This window comes from Syngnathus scovelli, unplaced genomic scaffold (genome assembly GCF_024217435.2).
Source record: "Syngnathus scovelli strain Florida unplaced genomic scaffold, RoL_Ssco_1.2 HiC_scaffold_32, whole genome shotgun sequence".
Taxonomy (NCBI): Eukaryota; Metazoa; Chordata; class Actinopteri; order Syngnathiformes; family Syngnathidae; genus Syngnathus; species Syngnathus scovelli.
This window is the reverse complement of record NW_026061412.1, coordinates 893,059-920,046: the sequence shown is the minus strand read 5'-3', so window position 1 is coordinate 920,046 and position 26,988 is coordinate 893,059. Positions and strand designations below refer to the sequence as shown.

At 49.3% G+C, this 26,988-nt stretch overlaps 1 long non-coding RNA gene across 1 annotated transcript; it reads right to left on the bottom strand.

The window, feature by feature from the left end:
* Window positions 1-8,585: 8,585 nt before the first annotated feature.
* LOC137840015 (uncharacterized) lies at window positions 8,586-9,269 on the bottom strand. The gene is made up of 2 exons (XR_011086406.1): window positions 9,166-9,269; window positions 8,586-8,795 (listed from the first exon to the last, which is right to left on the bottom strand). It is a non-coding gene; the product is annotated as an uncharacterized lncRNA (long non-coding RNA).
* Window positions 9,270-26,988: the final 17,719 nt, after the last annotated feature.

The following is a 26,988-nucleotide window of genomic DNA, read 5'->3' as shown; positions in this document are numbered from 1 at the left end:
AGGTTTTCACCTTGTTCTTCTCCTGCTGAAGTTCTAACTGGACGTCCATCAGTTTGGTTCTCAGCTCGTCATTGGCGGCCTGAAGGGCGTCCGTTCGCTCCGCCTTGGCCCGCCCTGCCGGAGCTCGTTTGGACATCTCTTACTCGAGTCTCGCCCGGTCGTCAGTCAGAGATCACAACATTTGTACCTGGAGAGCACAAACGCAGCGCTGTTTTCCACTGGCTTCGAACTCAACTTCAATCGGTACCGTAACTTACAACATCATAAACATAGAACTAGCTTGACTTATTCATTGAATAAATGCATTTGGTTCTTCAAAACTGCATCACGCAACATAGCGTGACCGAGACGGCCGTTATCCACCTGCGTGAAGTTATTTGGTGAAATGAATGAGATGTTTAAGACACCATCGTTCTGTCTCTATGTAGATGAAGGGAAATAATCGATTGCTGAAGGTCCAAAGGTGTTGTGATAAACAAATAAACATATTAGTGATTAGTGACATATTTGTGATAAACATATTAGGCAGGATAATCACATATGTTAACGTGACTGCCCACACTGTATTTATTTATGGTTATTTGTTAAATCGAGTACTGTTAGACATGAAATAGGAAGTGTTTAACATAAATGGAAGACGAAAGGGGTACTCACCATTGTAGCTCCTGCTGGTCAATGATACGAGCCTCTTCTTGCAGTGGAAAACATACAGCCAACAAACACCGTGGAACCTAAAGGAATGAAATTAAACATTAACATTTAGCCTAAACCAACATTCACAGATACAACGCAACGCAAACTACACAAACGTAAATCTTTTTAAACACAATGAGTTGTACTTACCGTGTACGCTCTAGACGGTCCACTTGCAAGCAGAAAATAAAGATATTTCTGTTGATAATCGTCGTGTTTGTATCCGGTGTCTCGCTCAAGGCCATTGCGCCCACAGATTTGAATTTTGGCGAGAGTTCAGCCTATTGACGTCATTTCCGCAGTGTAATACCCGCATATCTGAAACGGCAAAGTTAAGAGTAGAGTTAAATAAAGTTTTTAGTCAACGCAATAATTTACAACCGTTGACCAGTCGAAATAATCGTCGAAATTTGGCGTCTGTGGCTGGAAGCAGACGCCGAGTTCGACATTCCTCCCAAACGCCACACTCCCTCGCTTTTCAGGGCTAAAAAAAAAACAGTTGTAATTACCTTGTACGCTCTAGACGGTCAAGTTGCAAGCTGAAAACAAAAATATTTGCCTTGTAAGTCATCGTGTTACTAACCGCTGTGTCTTGTTTGCCAGAATTGCCGCTTTCCTACTTCCTGTTGCAAGCCACGCCCACGGATTATAATTTTGCCGTGAGTTCCGCCTATTGACGTCATGTCCGCGTCACATGACTGCGACGTAATATTATCTAAAACTGTTTGTGCGGTATTGTGTTGTTCTGTGCGGTATTGTGTTATTCTGTGCGGCGTCGTGTTGTTCTGTGCGGCGTCGTGTTGTTCAGTGCGACGTCGTGTTGTTCAGTGCGGCATGGTGTTGTTCAGTGCGGCATGGTGTTGTTCAGTGCGGCATGGTGTTGTTCAGTGCGGCATAATGTTGTTCAGTGCGGCATAATGTTGTTCAGTGCGGCATGGTGTTGTTCAGTGCGGCATGGTGTTGTTCAGTGCGGCATGGTGTTGTTCAGTGCGGCATAATGTTGTTCAGTAAGCCATAATGTTGTTCAGTGCGGCATGGTGTTGTTCAGTGCGGGATGGTGTTGTTCAGTGCAGGATGGTGTTCTTCAGTGCGGCATGGTGTTGTTCAATGCGGCATGGTGTTGTTCAGTGCGGGATGGTGTTGTTCAGTGCAGGATGGTGTTGTTCAGTGCGGCATGGTGTTGTTCAATGCGGCATGGTGTTGTTCAGTGCGGCATGGTGTTGTTCAGTGCGGCATGGTGTTGTTCAGTGCGGCATGGTGTTGTTCAGTGCGGAATGGTGTTGTTCAGTGCGGCATGGTGTTGTTCAGTGTGGGATGGTGTTGTTCAATGCGGGATCGTGTTGTTCAGTACGGGGTGGTGTTGTTCAGTGCAGGATGGTGTTGTTCAGTGCAGGATGGTGTTGTTCAGTGCGGCATGGTGTTGTTCAATGCAGGATCGTGTTGTTCAGTGCAGCATGGTGTTGTTCAGTGCAGCATGGTGTTGTTCAGTGCGGCATGGTGTTGTTCAATGCGGCATGGTGTTGTTCAGTGCGGGATGGTGTTGTTCAGTGCGGCATGGTGTTTTTCAGTGCGGCATAATGTTGTTCAGTGCAGCATGGTGTTGTTCAGTGCGGCATGGTGTTGTTCAGTGCGACATAATGTTGTTCAGTGCGGCATAATGTTGTTCAGTGCGGCATGGTGTTGTTCAGTGCGGCATGGTGTTGTTCAGTGCGGCATGGTGTTGTTCAGTGCGGCATGGTGTTGTTCAGTGCGGCATGGTGTTGTTCAGTGCAGGATGGTGTTGTTCAGTGCAGGATGGTGTTGTTCAATGCGGCATGGTGTTGTTCAGTGCGGGATGGTGTTGTTCAGTGCAGGATGGTGTTGTTCAGTGCGGCATGGTGTTGTTCAGTGCGGAATGGTGTTGTTCAGTGCGGCATGGTGTTGTTCAGTGCGGCATGGTGTTGTTCAGTGCAGGATGGTGTTGTTCAATGCGGGATGGTGTTGTTCAGTGCGGGATGGTGTTGTTCAGTGCAGGATGGTGTTGTTCAGTGCGGCATGGTGTTGTTCAATGCGGCATGGTGTTGTTCAGTGCAGGATGGTGTTGTTCAGTGCGGCATGGTGTTGTTCAATGCGGCATGGTGTTGTTCAATGCGGCATGGTGTTGTTCAGTGCGGCATGGTGTTGTTCAGTGCGGCATGGTGTTGTTCAGTGCAGCGTAATGTTGTTCAGTGCGGCATGGTGTTGTTCAGTGCGGCATGGTGTTGTTCAATGCGGCATGGTGTTGTTCAGTGCAGGATGGTGTTGTTCAGTGCGGCATGGTGTTGCTCAGTGCGGCATGGTGTTGTTCAGTGCGGGATGGTGTTGTTCAGTGCGGCATGGTGTTGTTCAGTGCGGCATGGTGTTGTTCAGTGCGGCATGGTGTTGTTCAGTGCGGCATAATGTTGTTCAGTGCGCCATAATGTTGTTCAGTGCGGCATGGTGTTGTTCAGTGCGGGATGGTGTTGTTCAGTGCGGCATGGTGTTGTTCAGTGCGGCATGGTGTTGTTCAATGCGGGATCGTGTTGTTCAGTGCGGCATGGTGTTGTTCAGTGCGGCATGGTGTTGTTCAGTGCGGCATGGTGTTGTTCAGTGCGGCATGGTGTTGTTCAGTGCGGCATAATGTTGTTCAGTGCGGCATAATGTTGTTCAGTGCGGGATGGTGTTGTTCATTGCAGGATGGTGTTGTTCAGTGCGGCATGGTGTTGTTCAATGCGGCATGGTGTTGTTCAGTTCGGGATGGTGTTGTTCAGTGCGGCATGGTGTTGTTCAGTGCGGCATAATGTTTTTCAGTGCGGCATGTTGTTGTTCAGTGCGGCATGGTGTTGTTCAGTGCAGCATAATGTTGTTCAGTGTGGCATGGTGTTGTTCAGTGCGGAATGGTGTTGTTCAGTGCGGCATGGTGTTGTTCAGTGCGGCATGGTGTTGTTCAGTGCGGCATGGTGTTGTTCAGTGCGGCATGGTGTTCAATGCGGGATCGTGTTGTTCAGTGCGGCATGGTGTTGTTCAGTGCGGCATGGTGTTGTTCAGTGCGGCATGGTGTTGTTCAGTGCGGCATGGTGTTGTTCAGTGCGGCATGGTGTTGTTCAGTGCGGCATGGTGTTGTTCATTTCGGCATAATGTTGTTCAGTGCGGCATAATGTTGTTTAGTGCGGCATGGTGTTGTTCAGTGCGGGATGGTGTTGTTCAGTGCGTTATAATGTTGTTCAGTGCGGCATGGTGTTGTTCAGTGCGGCATGGTGTTGTTCAGTGCGGCATGGTGTTGTTCAGTGCGGCATAATGTTGTTCAGTGCGGCGTAATGTTGTTCAGTGCGGGATGGTGTTGTTCAGTGCGGGATGGTGTTGTTCAGTGCGGCATGGTGTTCAATGCGGAATGGTGTTGTTCAGTGCAGGATGGTGTTGTTCAGTGCGGCATGGTGTTGTTCAGTGCGGCATAATGTTGTTCAGTGCGGCATGGTGTTGTTCAGTGCGGCATGGTGTTGTTCAGTGCGGCATGGTGTTGTTCAGTGCGGCATGGTGTTGTTCAGTGCGGCATGGTGTTGTTCAGTGCGGCATGGTGTTGTTCAGTGCGGCATAATGTTCAGTGCGGCATAATGTTGTTCAGTGCGGCATAATGTTGTTCAGTGCGGCATGGTGTTGTTCAGTGCGGGATGGTGTTGTTCAGTGCAGGATGGTGTTGTTCAGTGCGGCATGGTGTTCAGTGCGGGATGGTGTCTTTCAGTGCGGCATGGTGTCGTTCAGTGCGGCATGGTGTCTTTCAGTGCGGCATGGTGTCGTTCAGTGAGGCATGGTGTTGTTCAGTGCGGCATGGTGTTGTTTAGTGCGGCATGGTGTTGTTCAGTGCGGGATGGTGTTGTTCAGTGTGGCATGGTGTTCAGTGCGGCATGGTGTTGTTCAGTGCGGTATCGTGTTGTTCAGTGCGGTATCGTGTTTCTCAGTGCGGTATCGTGTTGTTCAGTGCAGTATCGTTGTGTTGTTCGTATTGTGTTGTGTTGTTCGTAATGTGTTGTGTTGTTCGTATTGTGTTGTGTTGTTCGTATTGTGTTGTGTTGTTCGTATTGTGTTGTGTTGTTCATATTGTGTTGTTCATATTGTGTTGAGTTGTTCGTATTGTGTTGTGTTGTTCGTATTGTGTTGCCTTTAACACTTAGCCTCTAACACTTAGCCTCTAACACTTAGCCTCTAGCATCTAGAAGGTAAATAAATAGGAAGGAAGGACTCACCGGTGACGTCTTCGCCCACGTCCAAGCGTTGTACTTTGTATTTTCATCCTTCTGACAGTGGAAAACATAGCCAACAAACACCGTGGAACCTAAACGAATGAAAGAAAACTATCATTTGGCCACAACCAACATTCACAGATACAACACAATGTGACGTGCGGGGTTGAGGTTAAAGGTTGAGTGAAGGGCCCTCGTTTTAAACTACTTTTTTGAAAAGGATTGGGAACAAGTAAGACGTATTTAATTTATTTAATGGGAAGTAGTAAGAGCTATTGAATTTAATCTATGTATTATATTCTATTGTATTGTATTCTGTTGTATTCTTTTGGATTGTATTCACACTAACCCCACTAAAACTTCAGCCCACAAAAACTCGCCTCTGGCGCCTAGCCTCTGGCACTTAGCCTCTAACACTTAGCCTTTAACACTTAGCCTTTAACACTTAGCCTTTAACACTTAGCCTTTAACACTTAGCCTAGAAGGTGAATAAATAGGGTTAAAGGTTGAGTGAAGGGCCCTCGTTTTAAACTACTGTTTTGAAAAGGAGTGGGAACAAGTAAGACGTATTTAATTTATTTAATGGGAAGTAGTAAGACTTATTAAATTTATTTAATCTACTTTTCTTCCCAGGCAAAATTTGATGTGCTGCGATTCCAAATTTCCAAAGTGAATGAAGGAATGAAGTCCTTTAAATTATGATTTTGTATAAATACTAGGCATTAACACAAAATCGACGGCACAAAATGGGCAGACTTTACTTGTTTGAAAAGGACTGGTTACAAGACAGACTTTTTTAATTTATTTAATGGGAAGAAGACTTAGTTTAATTGATCTATTTTTGTTCCCTGGCAAAATTCGATTTGCTGCAATTCCAAATTTCCAAAGTGAATGAAGGCAAGAAGTCGTTTAAATTATGATTTTGTTTAAATACTAGGCATGGACACAAAATCTACGGCACAAAATGGGCAGACTTTACTTGTTTGAAGAGGACTGGTTACAAGACAGACTTTTCTGATTTATTTATTGGGAAGAAGACTTATTTAGTTTATTTAATCTATTTTTGTTCCCTGGCAAAATTGGATTTGCTGAAACTGTATTTTGCCAAATCTTGCCTTGAGACCTGATAGGAAGTATTAAACGCTTAGTTAAATCAATACAAGTTGGTAGTAAGAGCGAGTAATGTTGGTTGAACCGATGAATGAAGGTTGAAAGCAATTTAAATTATGACTTTGTATAAATACTAGATATTAACAGAACATCTACTGCGCGAAATGGGCAGAGTTTACTTGTTTGAGAAGGAGTGGCTTATTCAAAACTAAGATTTATTTAATCTGTTTGTTCCCAGGCAAAATTGGATGTGATGCAATTCCAAATTTCACCACATGACGGTGCCCAATTTCGACTTCATAGGACATATTAAACACTTAGCTTGTTATTATGTTCAAGGTAATCAGATTTGTTTATTATTCTAATGGCCTCTTCAAAACTATTCTGGATTACTACTTTGGATCTATTCTACATTACTTGGCAACAACATACTCTGTAACAGATTAGGCAGTATAATCATATATGTTAACTTGAGAGTGCCCACACTCAATCTACTTATCGTGATGTGTTAAATCAATTACTGTTAGACATTATTTGTCTGATAATCTACCAAATCTTTGAATTGAAGAATTTGTGATTTAATTAATAGCTTGTTCAGGGTAATCAGACTTGTATATAATTCTAATGGCCTTCTTTTGAAAACTATTCTGAATTACAACTTTGGATCTTATATTACTTTGCAACAATCTACTCGGTGACAGATTAGGCAGTATAATCACATATGTTAACTTCAGTGCCCACACTGTATTTATTTATGGTTATTTGTTAAATCAAGTACTGTTAGACATGAAATAGGAAGTGTTTAACATAAATGTTATGGCTACTCACCATTGTAGCTCGCTCCTGGTCAATGATACGAGCCTCTTCTTGCAGTGGAAAACTTGCAGCCAACAAACACCGTGGAACCTAAAGGAATGAAATTAAACATTAACATTTCGCCTCGACCAATTTTCACACGTACAACGCAACGCGGCTACACTTCTGCTATTACAAACGTAAATCTCCTTAAACACAATGAGTGTTACTTACCGTGTACGCTCTAGGCAAAATTGGATGTGATGCAATTCCAAATCTATCTGAAACGGCAGTTAAAAGTAGAGTTACATCAAGTTTTCTTTTTTAATCAACACAATCATTTACAACCGTTGACCAGAAAGAATCGTCGAAATTCGACGTCCCCCACAAACGCCACGCTCACTCGCTTTTCAGGGCAACAAAAGTACTTCTTTTTAAAAACGATGAGTTGTACTTACCGTGTACGCTCTGGACGGTCCAGTTGCAAGCAGAAAATAAAAATATTTCTCTTGTTAGTCGTATGTTACCATCCGCTGTGTCTTTGTCAACATCACCGCCGTTTTCCTACTTCCTGCTGCGAGCCACGCCCACGGATTTAAATTTGGGCGGAAGCTCTTTCCATTGGCGTCGTTTTTGCGTATAGCAAATCCGATTGGTTGGGAAGGGGGCACGGTTATGCAGCCGAGGGGTCCTGTGATCGGTGGGATGTAAAGTAGGCGTCGACGTCACGTCCGCGTCACGTGACCACGACGTGGCAGACGTCATATAGCAACCGCTGTTTTGTTTAGTAGACTTACAGTTGTTATGCATTGACATAATGGCGCACACTCCAAATAGATTTAAATAAATTAAATAATTCTTCTGCCCACTCCCTTTTAAACAAGTTAACTCTCCCCGCGGATTTGAATTCCGGCGGAAGTTCTGCCCATCACGTGACGTCTGTCACGTGACCACACGCGGCAGATGTCATATAGCAACCGCTGTTTTGTTTAGTAGATTTACAGTTGTTATGCATTGGCATAATGGTGTGCACTCAAAATAGATTTAAATAAATTAAATATTTCTTCTGCCCACTCCCTTTTAAACAAGTTAACTCTGCCCACGTCCATTGACGTCTTGTCTGCGTCACGTGACCACGACGTAGCGACGTCATATAGTAACCGCTGTTTTGATCAGTAGACTTACAGTTATTATGCGTTGACATAATGGCGCACTGGTTAGCATGGCCACCTCTTAAGCATGATGTTGCGGGTTCGACGCCTGATCAATGTTAGCATGGAGTGAGCTGAAGTGCATGGCGCTGAAGATTTGAATCTTTGAAATGCGCTGAGGTCTGACATATCAGGCAGAATGGTTTGCCATCACGTTCAACAAAAAATAGAAACTTTCCCACTCTGATTAAAACGTCCTGTGTTCATCTACGTATTTTCGTTTTGCTGTGCATCTTTTCCCTGCCATTTCGAGAGCCCAATTGACACTCATAGTTTAAAGAAATGTGTTTGCCCATCCTACTTTGTGGAATTTCACCACATGCGCTTTTGACCAAAATACCAAATTGAACTCAAGTGAAGCCAACACGCACAACCCCCCCCCCCCCCCCCCCACACACACACACACACACACACACAAATGTTGATATGAACATAAAAGAGCCGCATGCGGTTCGGGAGTTGCGGCTTGGCCAAACCTGTACTATACAACTTTATTTGTATAAAATTTTCACAACAGCTGTCACACAAACAAAGCGGGAAAAACCGAAGACGTGCGTGTTCCGCCCACGCTGGATTTATTTGCACCTTTGAAAAGACACCGTATTGCCGCAGATGTGGCAAAGAGTACTTTTGGGCATCTGAGGAAGGATGTCCAAAGCATCACGTCACCTGCTCTGGTAGGCATGGTGGTGGGACGTTGAGGTCAACCGCTTTGGGGTTGGCTGAATCTTTGATCGCAGGATGCCACACACTTGAAGACAGAAGCAGAAAAGCAGAGCTAAATGCAAAATGTACTCACCGGTGACTCCAATTTTTTTCCCCCCTGAAGAAACAGCTGGACGGGTGGCCCCGGCTGGCCAGTGGGACTCTTGTTATTCTGACCCTTTTTAGTGCGCGTTTGGGGCAACAACCGTTTTTTTGTGGCGCTCTCTTCTGGTTCAAAAGTGCCCTGCATGTGAATTTGCTTTTCCTGCCTTCTGATTGGATGAGCGCCGGTGTGACGCGGTGCCTCTGTCACCGTGGCGGGGGGTATACGTTGGCATCGGAGCGTCTGCCAACGTCTGAGACCGGCTGGCAGTGTATCGGAGGTGTCGAGTGCGGTGCCGCTGGAGCTCACTCACCAGCTGGTGTTAGGGCCACAGAATGAAGGCCAAGGAGAAGAATAGAAAGAGAAACAGAAACTTCTCCTCCAATTGTTTGATTTGTCTCTTCTGAGCTTCGATGAATTCTTTCAGCTCTTTGTTCCTCTAGGACGGACAAATGGAAAGTGGCATTCAAAAGCCAGTAAGCGTGCAAGTAAGTGCCGGGCTGGCTTTGGGCCCTTACCTGTTGCGCGCTGTGCAGCAGATCCATTCTCTCTTGGAGGATGCAAGCGTCGCGCTCCCTCAACTCGCACATCAGGGCTCGCTTCCATTGGTCCACGGCGCTCCTAAGCTCTTCTCTCTGATCCGCCGTCAGCACGTCATTCACGCCAGCGTGGCTGGCTTTTTCGCCGTCCGTGGCGGGGCAGTCCCGCTGCGGTAGCGCCTCGTACAACATGGCCTCCAGCTCCAGGATCCTCTGGGCCGCAATCCTCGTCCATCAGTGGTCCGGCGGGAGATTTGAGGGCGGCTTACCTTATGAGCCTGGTCCATGGAACACTTCCTGAAGTCCAACTCTTCATCCAGGTAGCCCTTCTGCTTGCAGAACATATCCTAGCACAGCTCAAGGTCAGAATTGTTGGGGCACATTGCCGGTTCCCCTTGGCTGATGTCGCGTGTCTGTCTACCTTCTCACTTTCAATGTCCAACATCTTCTGTTGAAGTGCTGACTTGGTCACTTTGATGTATTCTAACCACTGAGGAAAGGCTGCTGTCACATAAGCAGAATGCGAGAGCGTGCGTGGACGTGCGCGTTACCTTCTCGGCTAGGGTGAGAAGGGTCCTGGCGTGAATCACGACCACCTGCTCCTCGTTGGTGAGATTCTGCAAGAGCCCAAAGGCACAGCGTCAACAAGCTTCTTTCAGCGCAAAGCCTTCCAAAAGTCACATTTGAGCCGCCGAGTCTCGTGGAGTGCGAACATAAGGAGTTCGACATACACTTACGGCGTTATAGCCCAGGATGTCCAGCTTCTTCATCAGATCACTGATGACGATGTCCGGGGGAAAGGCGCAAGGAGCAATGTAAGGTGTTCTGGGACCTCGGGTTAAGGTTAGGGTTGCGAGGGACGCCTTACGTACGCTCACGCCCTCGGCCTCGCAGTAGATCTGCAAAGGGCTGAGGCCGTCTGGGAAACGGACTTGCAGAAACTTCAAGACGGGGGAGCGCCACTCCCTCTCCTGAAAGGCAGAGGCATGCATCCGTCCGTCCGTCCGTCCGTCCGTCCGTCACATCTCTGGCCTCAACACGCTTGTGCGAGTCTTCCCACCTCCAGCTCCAGGATGCGGAACTCAAGCAGTTCGTTTTGGTCTCGGATATCCTGGATGTGCTCTTTCAGACGCGCTTCTTCCGCCTCCATCCGCCTGACCTGAAAAGACAGTCAGACCTCATCTGCGGGGCTTCACGACGGGTGTGACGCCAAGCGACTCCGCCCAGCGCCTTTCTTTCCGTCACCTTTTCGGCCAACTGCTGATTGCTCTGACGCAGCAGCTGCTTCTCCTCCACCCACTTGACATTCTAGAAGAGACAAACGCGTGGACAGCTTTGGAATGTTGTGTCATTTTCATCCACAAATTCTTTGGTTGACTGGAAAATGACATTTGCTTTTCTCCGCATTTTCCCAGCCACGTTCGGGGGGGGGGGGGGGGGTTGGTCCAGTAATGCCAGACGGATGAGTGACTGAAGAATGTAGCTATTTTGTCTGAGAAAAAGGTGTGCTCATTGATGAGCTTACCTGTCCTTGTTGCTTCAGCGCTGACTCCAGATCTGCTACTCTGCTTTGATAGTGACCCATTTCTACCATCAGCTTTTCTCTGGTCTGAAAGGAGGAGGAGGGAGGCTCCTCCTCCTCCTTTCAGACCAGAGAACACCCGAGGCTGGGTGAGAACGGGGAGGCTGCGACCCGGCCGGGGGTTGCGGGAAGGGGCGCCACCTTGATCTCCTTCTCGGCGTCGTAGTCCCCTTCGCTGGTCTGGGCTAGCAGAGCGTAGGCTCGTTGCAGCGCTTGATATTCTTGCGTCAGCTGGCGGTAGCGAAGCTCCGCCTCTTCATGCACACACCAATGCAACACAGCACTAGTACCAGAATCAGTCAGACCGGCGACAAAGCACCCGCGACGCAAAGACGAGTCCGATTCCAGGCTGAAGAGGAATGTTTGGTGCCAATACGCTGGCAGAAATGGCGGGCTACCTCTTCGGGTTCCGTGTCGGGGGTTCTGTCGGTGTGAAAAGACAAGGACGATCCGTCCGGGTCCACCAACACGTCTTCGTCGTAGCCGTAAAATGTTTCGATGACCTGCGGGCGCGGAAGCAAACATCTCTCTGAACAAACTGAAGCGACACCTCACGATGAATCGACGAGAGGAACGATAGCGAGAAAAAGGCCATTTCATCTTGCGCAACACCAAGCAGCCGCAAACAAACAGACTCACCTTGCAGGACCTCACGCTTTGTTCCTCCTCAGAGATTCTCGACGTCGGTATCGTAGCAGCAAATCTCTCTCCTGTCGACACAAATAATCCGCCTTTGAGATGCTTTGGATGCAAAGGGAACGAACGGCTCCGGCGCAGAAACAAACGCGACTCACAATGACATTTCTGACATGAGCTCCTGTCTCCAGAGCCTGAAAAACACGTCACCGGCGATGATTGGAGGGACGCTCGTCTTTTCCAAAAGTGACAACTACAGGGTGTGTCAGGGTTTTCCAGATTATCTTTATCGTATCATTGTGTTGCTTTGACTTTGACTGCGACCTGTAATAAATAATATTATTTATCCCTTATTTATCCCTATCGCTTATCCCTTCCTACACAAAGTCGTAAAACACCCCTTGCTATGTTTTGACTAGAGGTCAAGGGCTTCCTCTATTCAATCCACTCTTACACCCACCCTGTTTCTCTTAATTAAAATGCTCGTGCAGGAGCCGAGAGTCAGACTTCATTCGTACAACGGATGGACTCTCCACCTGCAGGTGTCCAAAAGAACTTACTTGTCTCCCGTGTGGTTCTTGCAAAGTAAGTTGGAGCGAGCGCAACTCTAACAGGGTGCATTTTGCCACTAGCTGCCTACGGACAATGACGTCGCGCTCGCGGCTCATGGTTGACGGGCTGAGCAGCCGGGCAAGTCCGTCGTTTTCAGCGCACAGCGAGTGGCAAAGGCGCTGACAAAACAGGAGCTTTGAGCTGCTGAAAACGGCAAAACAAGTCTAAAGCGTGTTCAAACGCGTGCGCACAATGCTCCTGCTTGAAAGGTCGGAATTTAAGGGGCCAATTTTTTGGATGGCGGCCGCCGGCCAACCTTTGGACGGAAAAGGTTTCCTGGCGACAGCGAGCGAGCGCGGCGCTGCCGTACGTGCACCGAGTCGCCTGCCTGAAGACCTTGGACAAGTCGTCGATGATGTGCCGCTGCTCCACAACTTGAAGGAACTCCATTTCACCGTCCTGCTGGCCGCAACCGCGGTCCAGGTCATTGAGCGAACTAGGCCTTCTCTGTGGAACACAAATGCAGTGGACTCTGTTGGCACGCCGCCGTTGTCCGCGTCGACTTACCAAGCTTGCCATCTCCTCGTTCTCCTGGGTGACAAAGCGCACTTTGTTTTCAAGGCGACACAGCACCAGCGAGAGTTCTTCATTCTTCCTGCTCAGGCGTTTGTTTTTGTACAGGAGTGGCAGAAACTGGCTTTCTGTTTCTCTCAGTCGCTTTAGCTGCAAGCATGAAGTGCGGGATGTGAAAGACGCACAACACGCGGGCCAGAACGTATCCATTCCTTTTGCATCGGTTTGAACGGAATCGTGGCTTTGGCTCCCAATAAAAGACATCTACCAGGCAACCGACTCGCCGCGCCGCTCAACTAATAAGCAAGCGCAATGGGTGCCTCGCTGGATGGCGCGCATCAAACGTAGCGCAAACCTTCAAGCGTGCCGTCAATAAATTACCAGTTCATTGCGCTCTTCAGAAAGCAGGGCGTTTCGATCCTCCAGTTTCCTGATGACTGCGCTGAGCTCAGCGATTTTCAGATGAAACCTTCGCGTGTCCCGATCCTCCTGAGACTGAAAACGCCCCGCAACACACACACACAAGCACTCGTTCAAAGTTCAAAACTGTTTTTGTGCTACCTTCCTCCAGCAACGAACTAAGTCATGCGTACTGCAAGTGTGTGATGAGGTGGCTTACGCAATGAAGAGGATTGCTAGTAGCGGCGTTGACCCCACTTCCAGGGTAGTTTAGGCCCGCCCTTTGGGAATCCCTCAGGGCAGCGATCTGCTGCTCGGCAGCCTGAGTCTGCAGCTGAAGGCGGTGGACGTGGCCGGCCCCAGGGCTTCATCCAAAACACTAACCGCTCTGTCTTTCAGCTTGATCTCATCCGTCTGGATGTACAAACGGGGAGCGCTCAGGCAGGCGGGCAAACTCATTTGCCAGAATTGTGACAAAAACAAAGAGAGCAACCGGCCAATTTTTTTCTTGAATCGACTAGAACACCTTTGCTGTGACAAAAGCGAAGCGAGCAACCGGACATTTTCTTCTTGTGAAATAGAATAGAATAGAATAGAATGCCTTAGGTGTCATTGCACTGCAGGTATACAACGAAATTGGGAACATAGCCACGCACCGCGCATCTGATCAGTCCTACCAGTCGGCGGATCTCCCTCTCGCAGTCTCTCTTGGTTCGGCTCAGCTCCTCCCGATGCTGGTGATGAGCCGATCGGAGCTCGGCCGCTCGGGACTGCCAGGCCTGCTGGGCCGCTGCCAGGGCTTCTTCCGCGCTCCTGGTGGAGGCGACACCACTCGGTCTCCCGACACCGCCGCGTCTCCCGACACCGCCGCGTCTCCTCCACCTCCGCCAGCAAAGCGCCCCCCCTCCTCACCTGAGCAGACATTGCGCCACACCGGGCCGTTGAGACCGCAACGGAGCGCCGCGACGCTTACTGGGGACAAGCTACACAATACGGTAGCGGCCGCATCGAAGCCCGACGTGGCGTGCGGATAGTCAGACACGGATAGAGCGGATCACCTTGTCCATGGAGCCGTCCCTCAGGCTGAGGACCAAGGCATTCAGTCGCTGGATCTCTCCATCTTTGATTTTGATCACTCTCATCAGCTCCATTTCATGCTGCCGCAGTAATGCCTCCCTGGTAATGGCTAACTCTTTCTGCTTCTCCTCATGGAGTTTGCTTTTGAGTTCCGTCATGGCGGCGGTGGCACGGTGGTGCTCCGCCCGCAGGTCCTGACTTCTCTCTCTCTCCAGACAGCTGACCTGACATGACTTAGACTTAGACAAACTTTATTGTCATCTTGTCTGCACATGGTGCATACAAAACGAAATTCCGTTGCATACGTCTTACAACAAAGTAGTGATATTGCAGTTGAATAGAAGTAACATATCCTATGAAAATATATATATATACATATACTATATATATATATATATATATATATATTAAAAATAAGTATAAAGTGCAGCAGTGATAATTATGCAATAGTGCAAGTAGGCAAAACAGTATTCAAGAGTGTGCAGAGGAATGCTAAACCATGTATTAAACTTCTATTTAAAGGGTTTATGCAAGTTCAGTAAAGTTGGTAGTGCGAGATAGTGCAAGATAGAGGTCCGTAGTGTCATAAAGTACAGTTCTGTGAATGTGTGATGCAGAGTTCAGTTTAGAGCTCAACAGTTCTAGTGTTCAACAGTCTGATGACAGCAGGGAAAAAGCTGTTGCAGAACCTGGTGGACCTGCAGCGGATGCTGCAAACCTCTTCCCAGAGGGCAGCAGGGAGAACAGTCCATGGTGGGGGTGTGATGGGTCATTGATGATGTTACGGGCACGGGACATGCAGCGCTGAGATGAAATGTCCTGAATGGAGGGAAGAGGAGCCCCTATGATCCTCTCTGCTGTCCTCACCACTCTCCTCACGTTCTTCCAATCGGAGGCGGTGCAGCCTCCACACCACACAGAGAGACAGCTTGTCAGAATGCTCTCTATGGTGCTCCTGTAGAACGTCCTCATGATGGGTGGGGGCAGGTGGGCTCTCCTCATCCTCCGCAGGAAGTACAAGCGCTTCTGTGCCCTCTTGACCAGTGCCGTAGTGTTCATAGTCCAGGTGAGGTCTTCTGTGATGTGGACCCCCAGGAATTTGGTGCTGCTGACCACCTCCACAGCTGAGCTGTTGATGATCAGTGGAGCGTGGTGAGGCTGTTTTTTCCTGAAGTCGACGATGATCTCCTTCATCTTCTCCTCATTCAGGATCAGGCTGTTTTCTCTGCACCAGCCCACCAGCTGCTCCACCTCCTCTCTGTAGTCCAGGTCGTTGTTGTCTCTGATGAGCCCCACCACCGTTGTGTCGTCTGCTGACTTCACGATGTGATTGGTGGTGAACCTGAGGACGCAGTCGTGTGTCATCAGGGTGCACAGCAGGGGGCTCAGGACGCAGCCCTGAAGGGAGCCTGTGCTGAGGGTGATGACATCAGAGGTGTTCTGTCCGACCCGGACTGACTGAGGTCTGTTGGTGAGGAAGTCTAGCAGCCAGTTGCGAAGGGGGGTGTTGAAGCCCAGGTGTTCCAATTTTCCTACCAGATGCTGTGGGATGATGGTGTTAAACGCTGAGCTGAAGTCCAGGAACAGCCTCCGCACATGGGTGTTCTTCTCCTCCAGGTGAGCCAGGCTCAGGTGAAGAACGGAGGAGATGGCTTCCTGAGTGGAGCGGTTTTGCCGGTCGGCAAACTGGAACGGGTCAAATAATAGGGGGAGTCTGGAAACGATGTGACCTTTAAGCAGCCTTTCGAAGCACTTCATCATAACCGGAGTCAGTGCAACAGGCCGGTAATCATTAAATGAGGTGATTTGAGGTTTCTTCGGCACCGGAATGATGGAGGCAGTCTTAAAGCACGCCGGCACTGTGGCTTGGCCCAGCGAGGTGTTAAAAATGTCTGTGATGACCCCAGCCAGATGACTTGCACATTCCCTGAACACACGCCCAGGAATGTTGTCGGGGCCAGGGGCCTTACAGGGGTTGACTCTCCTCAGGGTCTTCAACACATCGGCGGAGTCAAGGCAGAGTACCTCCTCTTCCTGATGGGGGACAGTTTTAACTGCTGGAGTGCCGTTTAGTGCCTCGAACCTCCCAAAGAAGTTATTTAGACCATTTAGAAAGTCAGCATCAACTACACCCACCGGGGGGGGGGGGAGGGTGAGTTGTAGTCTGTAATCGCCCGTATGCCTTGCCACATACTCCTGATGTTTTTGACGTCGTGGAAACGATCCTGAAATTTTCGACTGCGGTCTCGCTTCGCTATCCTGATGGCACGGTTCAAGTTGGCTCTCGCTGTCCTCAGTGTCTCCTTGGCGCCAGACTTGAAGGCAGAGTTCCGCGCTCGTAGCGTTTGACGTACCTCCTCAGTCATCCAGGGTCGTTGGTTGCCCCGGGTGATGATATTCTTAGTGGTGCTGACGTCCTCGGTGCATTTGTTGATGTAGGCTGACACAGTCATGGCACACGCATGTCTAATCTACATCGGGAAAACTGGGAGGGAGGGAGGCAGGCAGGGAGGCAGGCAGGGAGGCAGGCAGGGAGGCAGGCAGGGAGGCAGGCAGGGAGGCAGGCAGTGTCTGTCTGTTGAGGTTTTCACCTTGTTCTTCTCCTGCTGAAGTTCTAACTGGACGTCCATCAGTTTGGTTCTCAGCTCGTCATTGGCGGCCTGAAGGGCGTCCGTTCGCTCCGCCTTGGCCCGCCCTGCCGGAGCTCGTTTGGACATCTCTTACTCGAGTCTCGCCCGGTCGTCAGTCAGAGATCACAACATTTGTACCTGGAGAGCACAAACGCAGCGCTGTTTTCCACTGGCTTCGAACTCAACTTCAATCGGTACCGTAACTTACAACATCATAAACATAGAACTAGCTTGACTTATTCATTGAATAAATGCATTTGGTTCTTCAAAACTGCATCACGCAACATAGCGTGACCGAGACGGCCGTTATCCACCTGCGTGAAGTTATTTGGTGAAATGAATGAGATGTTTAAGACACCATCGTTCTGTCTCTATGTAGATGAAGGGAAATAATCGATTGCTGAAGGTCCAAAGGTGTTGTGATAAACAAATAAACATATTAGTGATTAGTGACATATTTGTGATAAACATATTAGGCAGGATAATCACATATGTTAACGTGACTGCCCACACTGTATTTATTTATGGTTATTTGTTAAATCGAGTACTGTTAGACATGAAATAGGAAGTGTTTAACATAAATGGAAGACGAAAGGGGTACTCACCATTGTAGCTCCTGCTGGTCAATGATACGAGCCTCTTCTTGCAGTGGAAAACATACAGCCAACAAACACCGTGGAACCTAAAGGAATGAAATTAAACATTAACATTTAGCCTAAACCAACATTCACAGATACAACGCAACGCAAACTACACAAACGTAAATCTTTTTAAACACAATGAGTTGTACTTACCGTGTACGCTCTAGACGGTCCACTTGCAAGCAGAAAATAAAGATATTTCTGTTGATAATCGTCGTGTTTGTATCCGGTGTCTCGCTCAAGGCCATTGCGCCCACAGATTTGAATTTTGGCGAGAGTTCAGCCTATTGACGTCATTTCCGCAGTGTAATACCCGCATATCTGAAACGGCAAAGTTAAGAGTAGAGTTAAATAAAGTTTTTAGTCAACGCAATAATTTACAACCGTTGACCAGTCGAAATAATCGTCGAAATTTGGCGTCTGTGGCTGGAAGCAGACGCCGAGTTCGACATTCCTCCCAAACGCCACACTCCCTCGCTTTTCAGGGCTAAAAAAAAAACAGTTGTAATTACCTTGTACGCTCTAGACGGTCAAGTTGCAAGCTGAAAACAAAAATATTTGCCTTGTAAGTCATCGTGTTACTAACCGCTGTGTCTTGTTTGCCAGAATTGCCGCTTTCCTACTTCCTGTTGCAAGCCACGCCCACGGATTATAATTTTGCCGTGAGTTCCGCCTATTGACGTCATGTCCGCGTCACATGACTGCGACGTAATATTATCTAAAACTGTTTGTGCGGTATTGTGTTGTTCTGTGCGGTATTGTGTTATTCTGTGCGGCGTCGTGTTGTTCTGTGCGGCGTCGTGTTGTTCAGTGCGACGTCGTGTTGTTCAGTGCGGCATGGTGTTGTTCAGTGCGGCATGGTGTTGTTCAGTGCGGCATGGTGTTGTTCAGTGCGGCATAATGTTGTTCAGTGCGGCATAATGTTGTTCAGTGCGGCATGGTGTTGTTCAGTGCGGCATGGTGTTGTTCAGTGCGGCATGGTGTTGTTCAGTGCGGCATAATGTTGTTCAGTAAGCCATAATGTTGTTCAGTGCGGCATGGTGTTGTTCAGTGCGGGATGGTGTTGTTCAGTGCAGGATGGTGTTCTTCAGTGCGGCATGGTGTTGTTCAATGCGGCATGGTGTTGTTCAGTGCGGGATGGTGTTGTTCAGTGCAGGATGGTGTTGTTCAGTGCGGCATGGTGTTGTTCAATGCGGCATGGTGTTGTTCAGTGCGGCATGGTGTTGTTCAGTGCGGCATGGTGTTGTTCAGTGCGGCATGGTGTTGTTCAGTGCGGAATGGTGTTGTTCAGTGCGGCATGGTGTTGTTCAGTGTGGGATGGTGTTGTTCAATGCGGGATCGTGTTGTTCAGTACGGGGTGGTGTTGTTCAGTGCAGGATGGTGTTGTTCAGTGCAGGATGGTGTTGTTCAGTGCGGCATGGTGTTGTTCAATGCAGGATCGTGTTGTTCAGTGCAGCATGGTGTTGTTCAGTGCAGCATGGTGTTGTTCAGTGCGGCATGGTGTTGTTCAATGCGGCATGGTGTTGTTCAGTGCGGGATGGTGTTGTTCAGTGCGGCATGGTGTTTTTCAGTGCGGCATAATGTTGTTCAGTGCAGCATGGTGTTGTTCAGTGCGGCATGGTGTTGTTCAGTGCGACATAATGTTGTTCAGTGCGGCATAATGTTGTTCAGTGCGGCATGGTGTTGTTCAGTGCGGCATGGTGTTGTTCAGTGCGGCATGGTGTTGTTCAGTGCGGCATGGTGTTGTTCAGTGCGGCATGGTGTTGTTCAGTGCAGGATGGTGTTGTTCAGTGCAGGATGGTGTTGTTCAATGCGGCATGGTGTTGTTCAGTGCGGGATGGTGTTGTTCAGTGCAGGATGGTGTTGTTCAGTGCGGCATGGTGTTGTTCAGTGCGGAATGGTGTTGTTCAGTGCGGCATGGTGTTGTTCAGTGCGGCATGGTGTTGTTCAGTGCAGGATGGTGTTGTTCAATGCGGGATGGTGTTGTTCAGTGCGGGATGGTGTTGTTCAGTGCAGGATGGTGTTGTTCAGTGCGGCATGGTGTTGTTCAATGCGGCATGGTGTTGTTCAGTGCAGGATGGTGTTGTTCAGTGCGGCATGGTGTTGTTCAATGCGGCATGGTGTTGTTCAATGCGGCATGGTGTTGTTCAGTGCGGCATGGTGTTGTTCAGTGCGGCATGGTGTTGTTCAGTGCAGCGTAATGTTGTTCAGTGCGGCATGGTGTTGTTCAGTGCGGCATGGTGTTGTTCAGTGCGGCATGGTGTTGTTCAATGCGGCATGGTGTTGTTCAGTGCAGGATGGTGTTGTTCAGTGCGGCATGGTGTTGCTCAGTGCGGCATGGTGTTGTTCAGTGCGGGATGGTGTTGTTCAGTGCGGCATGGTGTTGTTCAGTGCGGCATGGTGTTGTTCAGTGCGGCATGGTGTTGTTCAGTGCGGCATAATGTTGTTCAGTGCGCCATAATGTTGTTCAGTGCGGCATGGTGTTGTTCAGTGCGGGATGGTGTTGTTCAGTGCGGCATGGTGTTGTTCAGTGCGGCATGGTGTTGTTCAATGCGGGATCGTGTTGTTCAGTGCGGCATGGTGTTGTTCAGTGCGGCATGGTGTTGTTCAGTGCGGCATGGTGTTGTTCAGTGCGGCATGGTGTTGTTCAGTGCGGCATAATGTTGTTCAGTGCGGCATAATGTTGTTCAGTGCGGGATGGTGTTGTTCATTGCGGCATGGTGTTGTTCAGTGCGGCATGGTGTTGTTCAGTGCGGCATGGTGTTGTTCAGTGCGGGATGGTGTTGTTCAGTGCAGGATGGTGTTGTTCAGTGCGGCATGGTGTTGTTCAATGCGGCATGGTGTTGTTCAGTTCGGGATGGTGTTGTTCAGTGCGGCATGGTGTTGTTCAGTGCGGCATAATGTTTTTCAGTGCGGCATGTTGTTGTTCAGTGCGGCATGGTGTTGTTCAGTGCAGCATAATGTTGTTCAGTGTGGCATGGTGTTGTTCAGTGCGGAATGGTGTTGTTCAGTGCGGCATGGTGTTGTTCAGTGCGGCATGGTGTTGTTCAGTGCGGCATGGTGTTGTTCAGTGCGGCATGGTGTTCAATGCGGGATCGTGTTGTTCAGTGCGGCATGGTGTTGTTCAGTGCGGCATGGTGTTGTTCAGTGCGGCATGGTGTTGTTCAGTGCGGCATGGTGTTGTTCAGTGCGGCATGGTGTTGTTCAGTGCGGCTTGGTGTTGTTCATTTCGGCATAATGTTGTTCAGTGCGGCATAATGTTGTTCAGTGCGGCATGGTGTTGTTCAGTGCGGCATGGTGTTGTTCAGTGCGGCATAATGTTGTTCAGTAAGCCATAATGTTGTTCAGTGCGGCATGGTGTTGTTCAGTGCGGGATGGTGTTGTTCAGTGCAGGATGGTGTTCTTCAGTGCGGGATGGTGTTGTTCAGTGCAGGATGGTGTTGTTCAGTGCGGCATGGTGTTGTTCAGTGCGGAATGGTGTTGTTCAGTGCGGCATGGTGTTGTTCAGTGCGGCATGGTGTTGTTCAGTGCAGGATGGTGTTGTTCAATGCGGGATGGTGTTGTTCAGTGCGGGATGGTGTTGTTCAGTGCAGGATGGTGTTGTTCAGTGCGGCATGGTGTTGTTCAATGCGGCATGGTGTTGTTCAGTGCAGGATGGTGTTGTTCAGTGCGGCATGGTGTTGTTCAATGCGGCATGGTGTTGTTCAATGCGGCATGGTGTTGTTCAGTGCGGCATGGTGTTGTTCAGTGCGGCATGGTGTTGTTCAGTGCAGCGTAATGTTGTTCAGTGCGGCATGGTGTTGTTCAGTGCGGAATGGTGTTGTTCAGTGCGGCATGGTGTTGTTCAGTGCGGGATGGTGTTGTTCAGTGCGGCATGGTGTTGCTCAGTGCGGCATGGTGTTGTTCAGTGCGGGATGGTGTTGTTCAGTGCGGCATGGTGTTGTTCAGTGCGGCATGGTATTGTTCAGTGCGGCATGGTGTTGTTCAGTGCGGCATAATGTTGTTCAGTGCGCCATAATGTTGTTCAGTGCGGCATGGTGTTGTTCAGTGCGGGATGGTGTTGTTCAGTGCAGGATGGTGTTGTTCAGTGCGGCATGGTGTTGTTCAATGCGGGATCGTGTTGTTCAGTGCGGCATGGTGTTGTTCAGTGCGGCATGGTGTTGTTCAGTGCGGCATGGTGTTGTTCAGTGCGGCATGGTGTTGTTCAGTGCGGCATAATGTTGTTCAGTGCGGCATAATGTTGTTCAGTGCGGCATAATGTTGTTCAGTGCGGCATAATGTTGTTCAGTGCGGCATAATGTTGTTCAGTGCGGCATAATGTTGTTCAGTGCGGGATGGTGTTGTTCATTGCGGCATGGTGTTGTTCAGTGCGGCATGGTGTTGTTCAGTGCGGCATGGTGTTGTTCAGTGCGGGATGGTGTTGTTCAGTGCAAGATGGTGTTGTTCAGTGCGGCATGGTGTTGTTCAATGCGGCATGGTGTTGTTCAGTTCGGGATGGTGTTGTTCAGTGCGGCATGGTGTTGTTCAGTGCGGCATGGTGTTGTTCAGTGCGGCATAATGTTTTTCAGTGCGGCATGTTGTTGTTCAGTGCGGCATGGTGTTGTTCAGTGCAGCATAATGTTGTTCAGTGCGGCATGGTGTTGTTCAGTGCAGCATAATGTTGTTCAGTGCGGCATGGTGTTGTTCAGTGCGGCATGGTGTTGTTCAGTGCGGCATGGTGTTGTTCAGTGCGGGATGGTGTTCAATGCGGGATCGTGTTGTTCAGTGCGGCATGGTGTTGTTCAGTGCGGCATGGTGTTGTTCAGTGCGGCATGGTGTTGTTTAGTGCGGCATGGTGTTGTTCATTTCGGCATAATGTTGTTCAGTGCGGCATAATGTTGTTTAGTGCGGCATGGTGTTGTTCAGTGCGGGATGGTGTTGTTCAGTGCGTTATAATGTTGTTCAGTGCGGCATGGTGTTGTTCAGTGCGGCATGGTGTTGTTCAGTGCGGCATGGTGTTGTTCAGTGCGGCATAATGTTGTTCAGTGCGGCATAATGTTGTTCAGTGCGGGATGGTGTTGTTCAGTGCGGGATGGTGTTGTTCAGTGCGGCATGGTGTTCAATGCGGAATGGTGTTGTTCAGTGCAGGATGGTGTTGTTCAGTGCGGCATGGTGTTGTTCAGTGCGGCATGGTGTTGTTCAGTGCGGAATGGTGTTGTTCAGTGCGGCATGGTGTTGTTCAGTGCAGGATGGTGTTGTTCAGTGCAGGATGGTGTTGTTCAATGCGGCATTGTGTTGTTCAGTGCGGGATGGTGTTGTTCAGTGCAGGATGGTGTTGTTCAGTGCGGCATGGTGTTGTTCAGTGCGGAATGGTGTTGTTCAGTGCGGCATGGTGTTGTTCAGTGCGGCATGGTGTTGTTCAGTGCAGGATGGTGTTGTTCAATGCGGGATGGTGTTGTTCAGTGCGGGATGGTGTTGTTCAGTGCAGGATGGTGTTGTTCAGTGCGGCATGGTGTTGTTCAATGCGGCATGGTGTTGTTCAGTGCAGGATGGTGTTGTTCAGTGCGGCATGGTGTTGTTCAATGCGGCATGGTGTTGTTCAATGCGGCATGGTGTTGTTCAGTGCGGCATGGTGTTGTTCAGTGCGGCATGGTGTTGTTCAGTGCAGCGTAATGTTGTTCAGTGCGGCATGGTGTTGTTCAGTGCGGAATGGTGTTGTTCAGTGCGGCATGGTGTTGTTCAGTGCGGGATGGTGTTGTTCAGTGCGGCATGGTGTTGCTCAGTGCGGCATGGTGTTGTTCAGTGCGGGATGGTGTTGTTCAGTGCGGCATGGTGTTGTTCAGTGCGGCATGGTATTGTTCAGTGCGGCATGGTGTTGTTCAGTGCGGCATAATGTTGTTCAGTGCGCCATAATGTTGTTCAGTGCGGCATGGTGTTGTTCAGTGCGGGATGGTGTTGTTCAGTGCAGGATGGTGTTGTTCAGTGCGGCATGGTGTTGTTCAATGCGGGATCGTGTTGTTCAGTGCGGCATGGTGTTGTTCAGTGCGGCATGGTGTTGTTCAGTGCGGCATGGTGTTGTTCAGTGCGGCATGGTGTTGTTCAGTGCGGCATAATGTTGTTCAGTGCGGCATAATGTTGTTCAGTGCGGCATAATGTTGTTCAGTGCGGCATAATGTTGTTCAGTGCGGCATAATGTTGTTCAGTGCGGCATAATGTTGTTCAGTGCGGGATGGTGTTGTTCATTGCGGCATGGTGTTGTTCAGTGCGGCATGGTGTTGTTCAGTGCGGCATGGTGTTGTTCAGTGCGGGATGGTGTTGTTCAGTGCAAGATGGTGTTGTTCAGTGCGGCATGGTGTTGTTCAATGCGGCATGGTGTTGTTCAGTTCGGGATGGTGTTGTTCAGTGCGGCATGGTGTTGTTCAGTGCGGCATGGTGTTGTTCAGTGCGGCATAATGTTTTTCAGTGCGGCATGTTGTTGTTCAGTGCGGCATGGTGTTGTTCAGTGCAGCATAATGTTGTTCAGTGCGGCATGGTGTTGTTCAGTGCAGCATAATGTTGTTCAGTGCGGCATGGTGTTGTTCAGTGCGGCATGGTGTTGTTCAGTGCGGCATGGTGTTGTTCAGTGCGGGATGGTGTTCAATGCGGGATCGTGTTGTTCAGTGCGGCATGGTGTTGTTCAGTGCGGCATGGTGTTGTTCAGTGCGGCATGGTGTTGTTTAGTGCGGCATGGTGTTGTTCATTTCGGCATAATGTTGTTCAGTGCGGCATAATGTTGTTTAGTGCGGCATGGTGTTGTTCAGTGCGGGATGGTGTTGTTCAGTGCGTTATAATGTTGTTCAGTGCGGCATGGTGTTGTTCAGTGCGGCATGGTGTTGTTCAGTGCGGCATGGTGTTGTTCAGTGCGGCATAATGTTGTTCAGTGCGGCATAATGTTGTTCAGTGCGGGATGGTGTTGTTCAGTGCGGGATGGTGTTGTTCAGTGCGGCATGGTGTTCAATGCGGAATGGTGTTGTTCAGTGCAGGATGGTGTTGTTCAGTGCGGCATGGTGTTGTTCAGTGCGGCATGGTGTTGTTCAGTGCGGAATGGTGTTGTTCAGTGCGGCATGGTGTTGTTCAATGCGGCATGGTGTTGTTCAGTGCGGCATGGTGTTGTTCAGTGCGGCATGGTGTTGTTCAGTGCGGCATGGTGTTGTTCAGTGCGGCATGGTGTTGTTCAGTGCGGCATGGTGTTGTTCAGTGCGGAATGGTGTTGTTCAGTGCGGCATGGTGTTGTTCAGTGTGGGATGGTGTTGTTCAATGCGGGATCGTGTTGTTCAGTACGGGGTGGTGTTGTTCAGTGCAGGATGGTGTTGTTCAGTGCAGGATGGTGCTGTTCAATGCGGCATGGTGTTGTTCAATGCAGGATCGTGTTGTTCAGTGCAGCATGGTGTTGTTCAGTGCAGCATGGTGTTGTTCAGTGCGGCATGGTGTTGTTCAATGCGGCATGGTGTTGTTCAGTGCGGGATGGTGTTGTTCAGTGCGGCATGGTGTTTTTCAGTGCGGCATAATGTTGTTCAGTGCAGCATGGTGTTGTTCAGTGCGGCATGGTGTTGTTCAGTGCGACATAATGTTGTTCAGTGCGGCATAATGTTGTTCAGTGCGGCATGGTGTTGTTCAGTGCGGCATGGTGTTGTTCAGTGCGGCATGGTGTTGTTCAGTGCGGCATGGTGTTGTTCAGTGCAGGATGGTGTTGTTCAGTGCAGGATGGTGTTGTTCAATGCGGCATTGTGTTGTTCAGTGCGGGATGGTGTTGTTCAGTGCAGGATGGTGTTGTTCAGTGCGGCATGGTGTTGTTCAGTGCGGAATGGTGTTGTTCAGTGCGGCATGGTGTTGTTCAGTGCGGCATGGTGTTGTTCAGTGCAGGATGGTGTTGTTCAATGCGGGATGGTGTTGTTCAGTGCGGGATGGTGTTGTTCAGTGCAGGATGGTGTTGTTCAGTGCGGCATGGTGTTGTTCAATGCGGCATGGTGTTGTTCAGTGCAGGATGGTGTTGTTCAGTGCGGCATGGTGTTGTTCAGTGCGGCATAATGTTGTTCAGTGCGGGATGGTGTTGTTCAGTGCAAGATGGTGTTGTTCAGTGCGGCATGGTGTTGTTCAGTGCGGCATGGTGTTGTTCAGTGCGGCATAATGTTTTTCAGTGCGGCATGTTGTTGTTCAGTGCGGCATGGTGTTGTTCAGTGCAGCATAATGTTGTTCAGTGCGGCATGGTGTTGTTCAGTGCAGCATAATGTTGTTCAGTGCGGCATGGTGTTGTTCAGTGCGGCATGGTGTTGTTCAGTGCGGGATGGTGTTCAATGCGGGATCGTATTGTTCAGTGCGGCATGGTGTTGTTCAGTGCGGCATGGTGTTGTTCAGTGCGGCATGTTGTTGTTTAGTGCGGCATGGTGTTGTTCATTTCGGCATAATGTTGTTCAGTGCGGCATAATGTTGTTTAGTGCGGCATGGTGTTGTTCAGTGCGGGATGGTGTTGTTCAGTGCGTTATAATGTTGTTCAGTGCGGCATGGTGTTGTTCAGTGCGGCATGGTGTTGTTCAGTGCGGCATGGTGTTGTTCAGTGCGGCATAATGTTGTTCAGTGCGGCATAATGTTGTTCAGTGCGGGATGGTGTTGTTCAGTGCGGCATGGTGTTGTTCAATGCGGCATGGTGTTGTTCAGTGCGGCATGGTGTTGTTCAGTGCGGCATGGTGTTCAATGCGGAATGGTGTTGTTCAGTGCAGGATGGTGTTGTTCAGTGCGGCATGGTGTTGTTCAGTGCGGCATAATGTTGTTCAGTGCGGCATGGTGTTGTTCAGTGCGGCATGGTGTTGTTCAGTGCGGCATGGTGTTGTTCAGTGCGGCATGGTGTTGTTCAGTGCGGCATGGTGTTGTTCAGTGCGGCATGGTGTTGTTCAGTGCGGCATAATGTTCAGTGCGGCATAATGTTGTTCAGTGCGGCATAATGTTGTTCAGTGCGGCATGGTGTTGTTCAGTGCGGGATGGTGTTGTTCAGTGCAGGATGGTGTTGTTCAGTGCGGCATGGTGTTCAGTGCGGGATGGTGTCTTTCAGTGCGGCATGGTGTCGTTCAGTGCGGCATGGTGTCTTTCAGTGCGGCATGGTGTCGTTCAGTGAGGCATGGTGTTGTTCAGTGCGGCATGGTGTTGTTTAGTGCGGCATGGTGTTGTTCAGTGCGGGATGGTGTTGTTCAGTGTGGCATGGTGTTCAGTGCGGCATGGTGTTGTTCAGTGCGGTATCGTGTTGTTCAGTGCGGTATCGTGTTTCTCAGTGCGGTATCGTGTTGTTCAGTGCAGTATCGTTGTGTTGTTCGTATTGTGTTGTGTTGTTCGTAATGTGTTGTGTTGTTCGTATTGTGTTGTGTTGTTCGTATTGTGTTGTGTTGTTCGTATTGTGTTGTGTTGTTCATATTGTGTTGTTCATATTGTGTTGAGTTGTTCGTATTGTGTTGTGTTGTTCGTATTGTGTTGCCTTTAACACTTAGCCTCTAACACTTA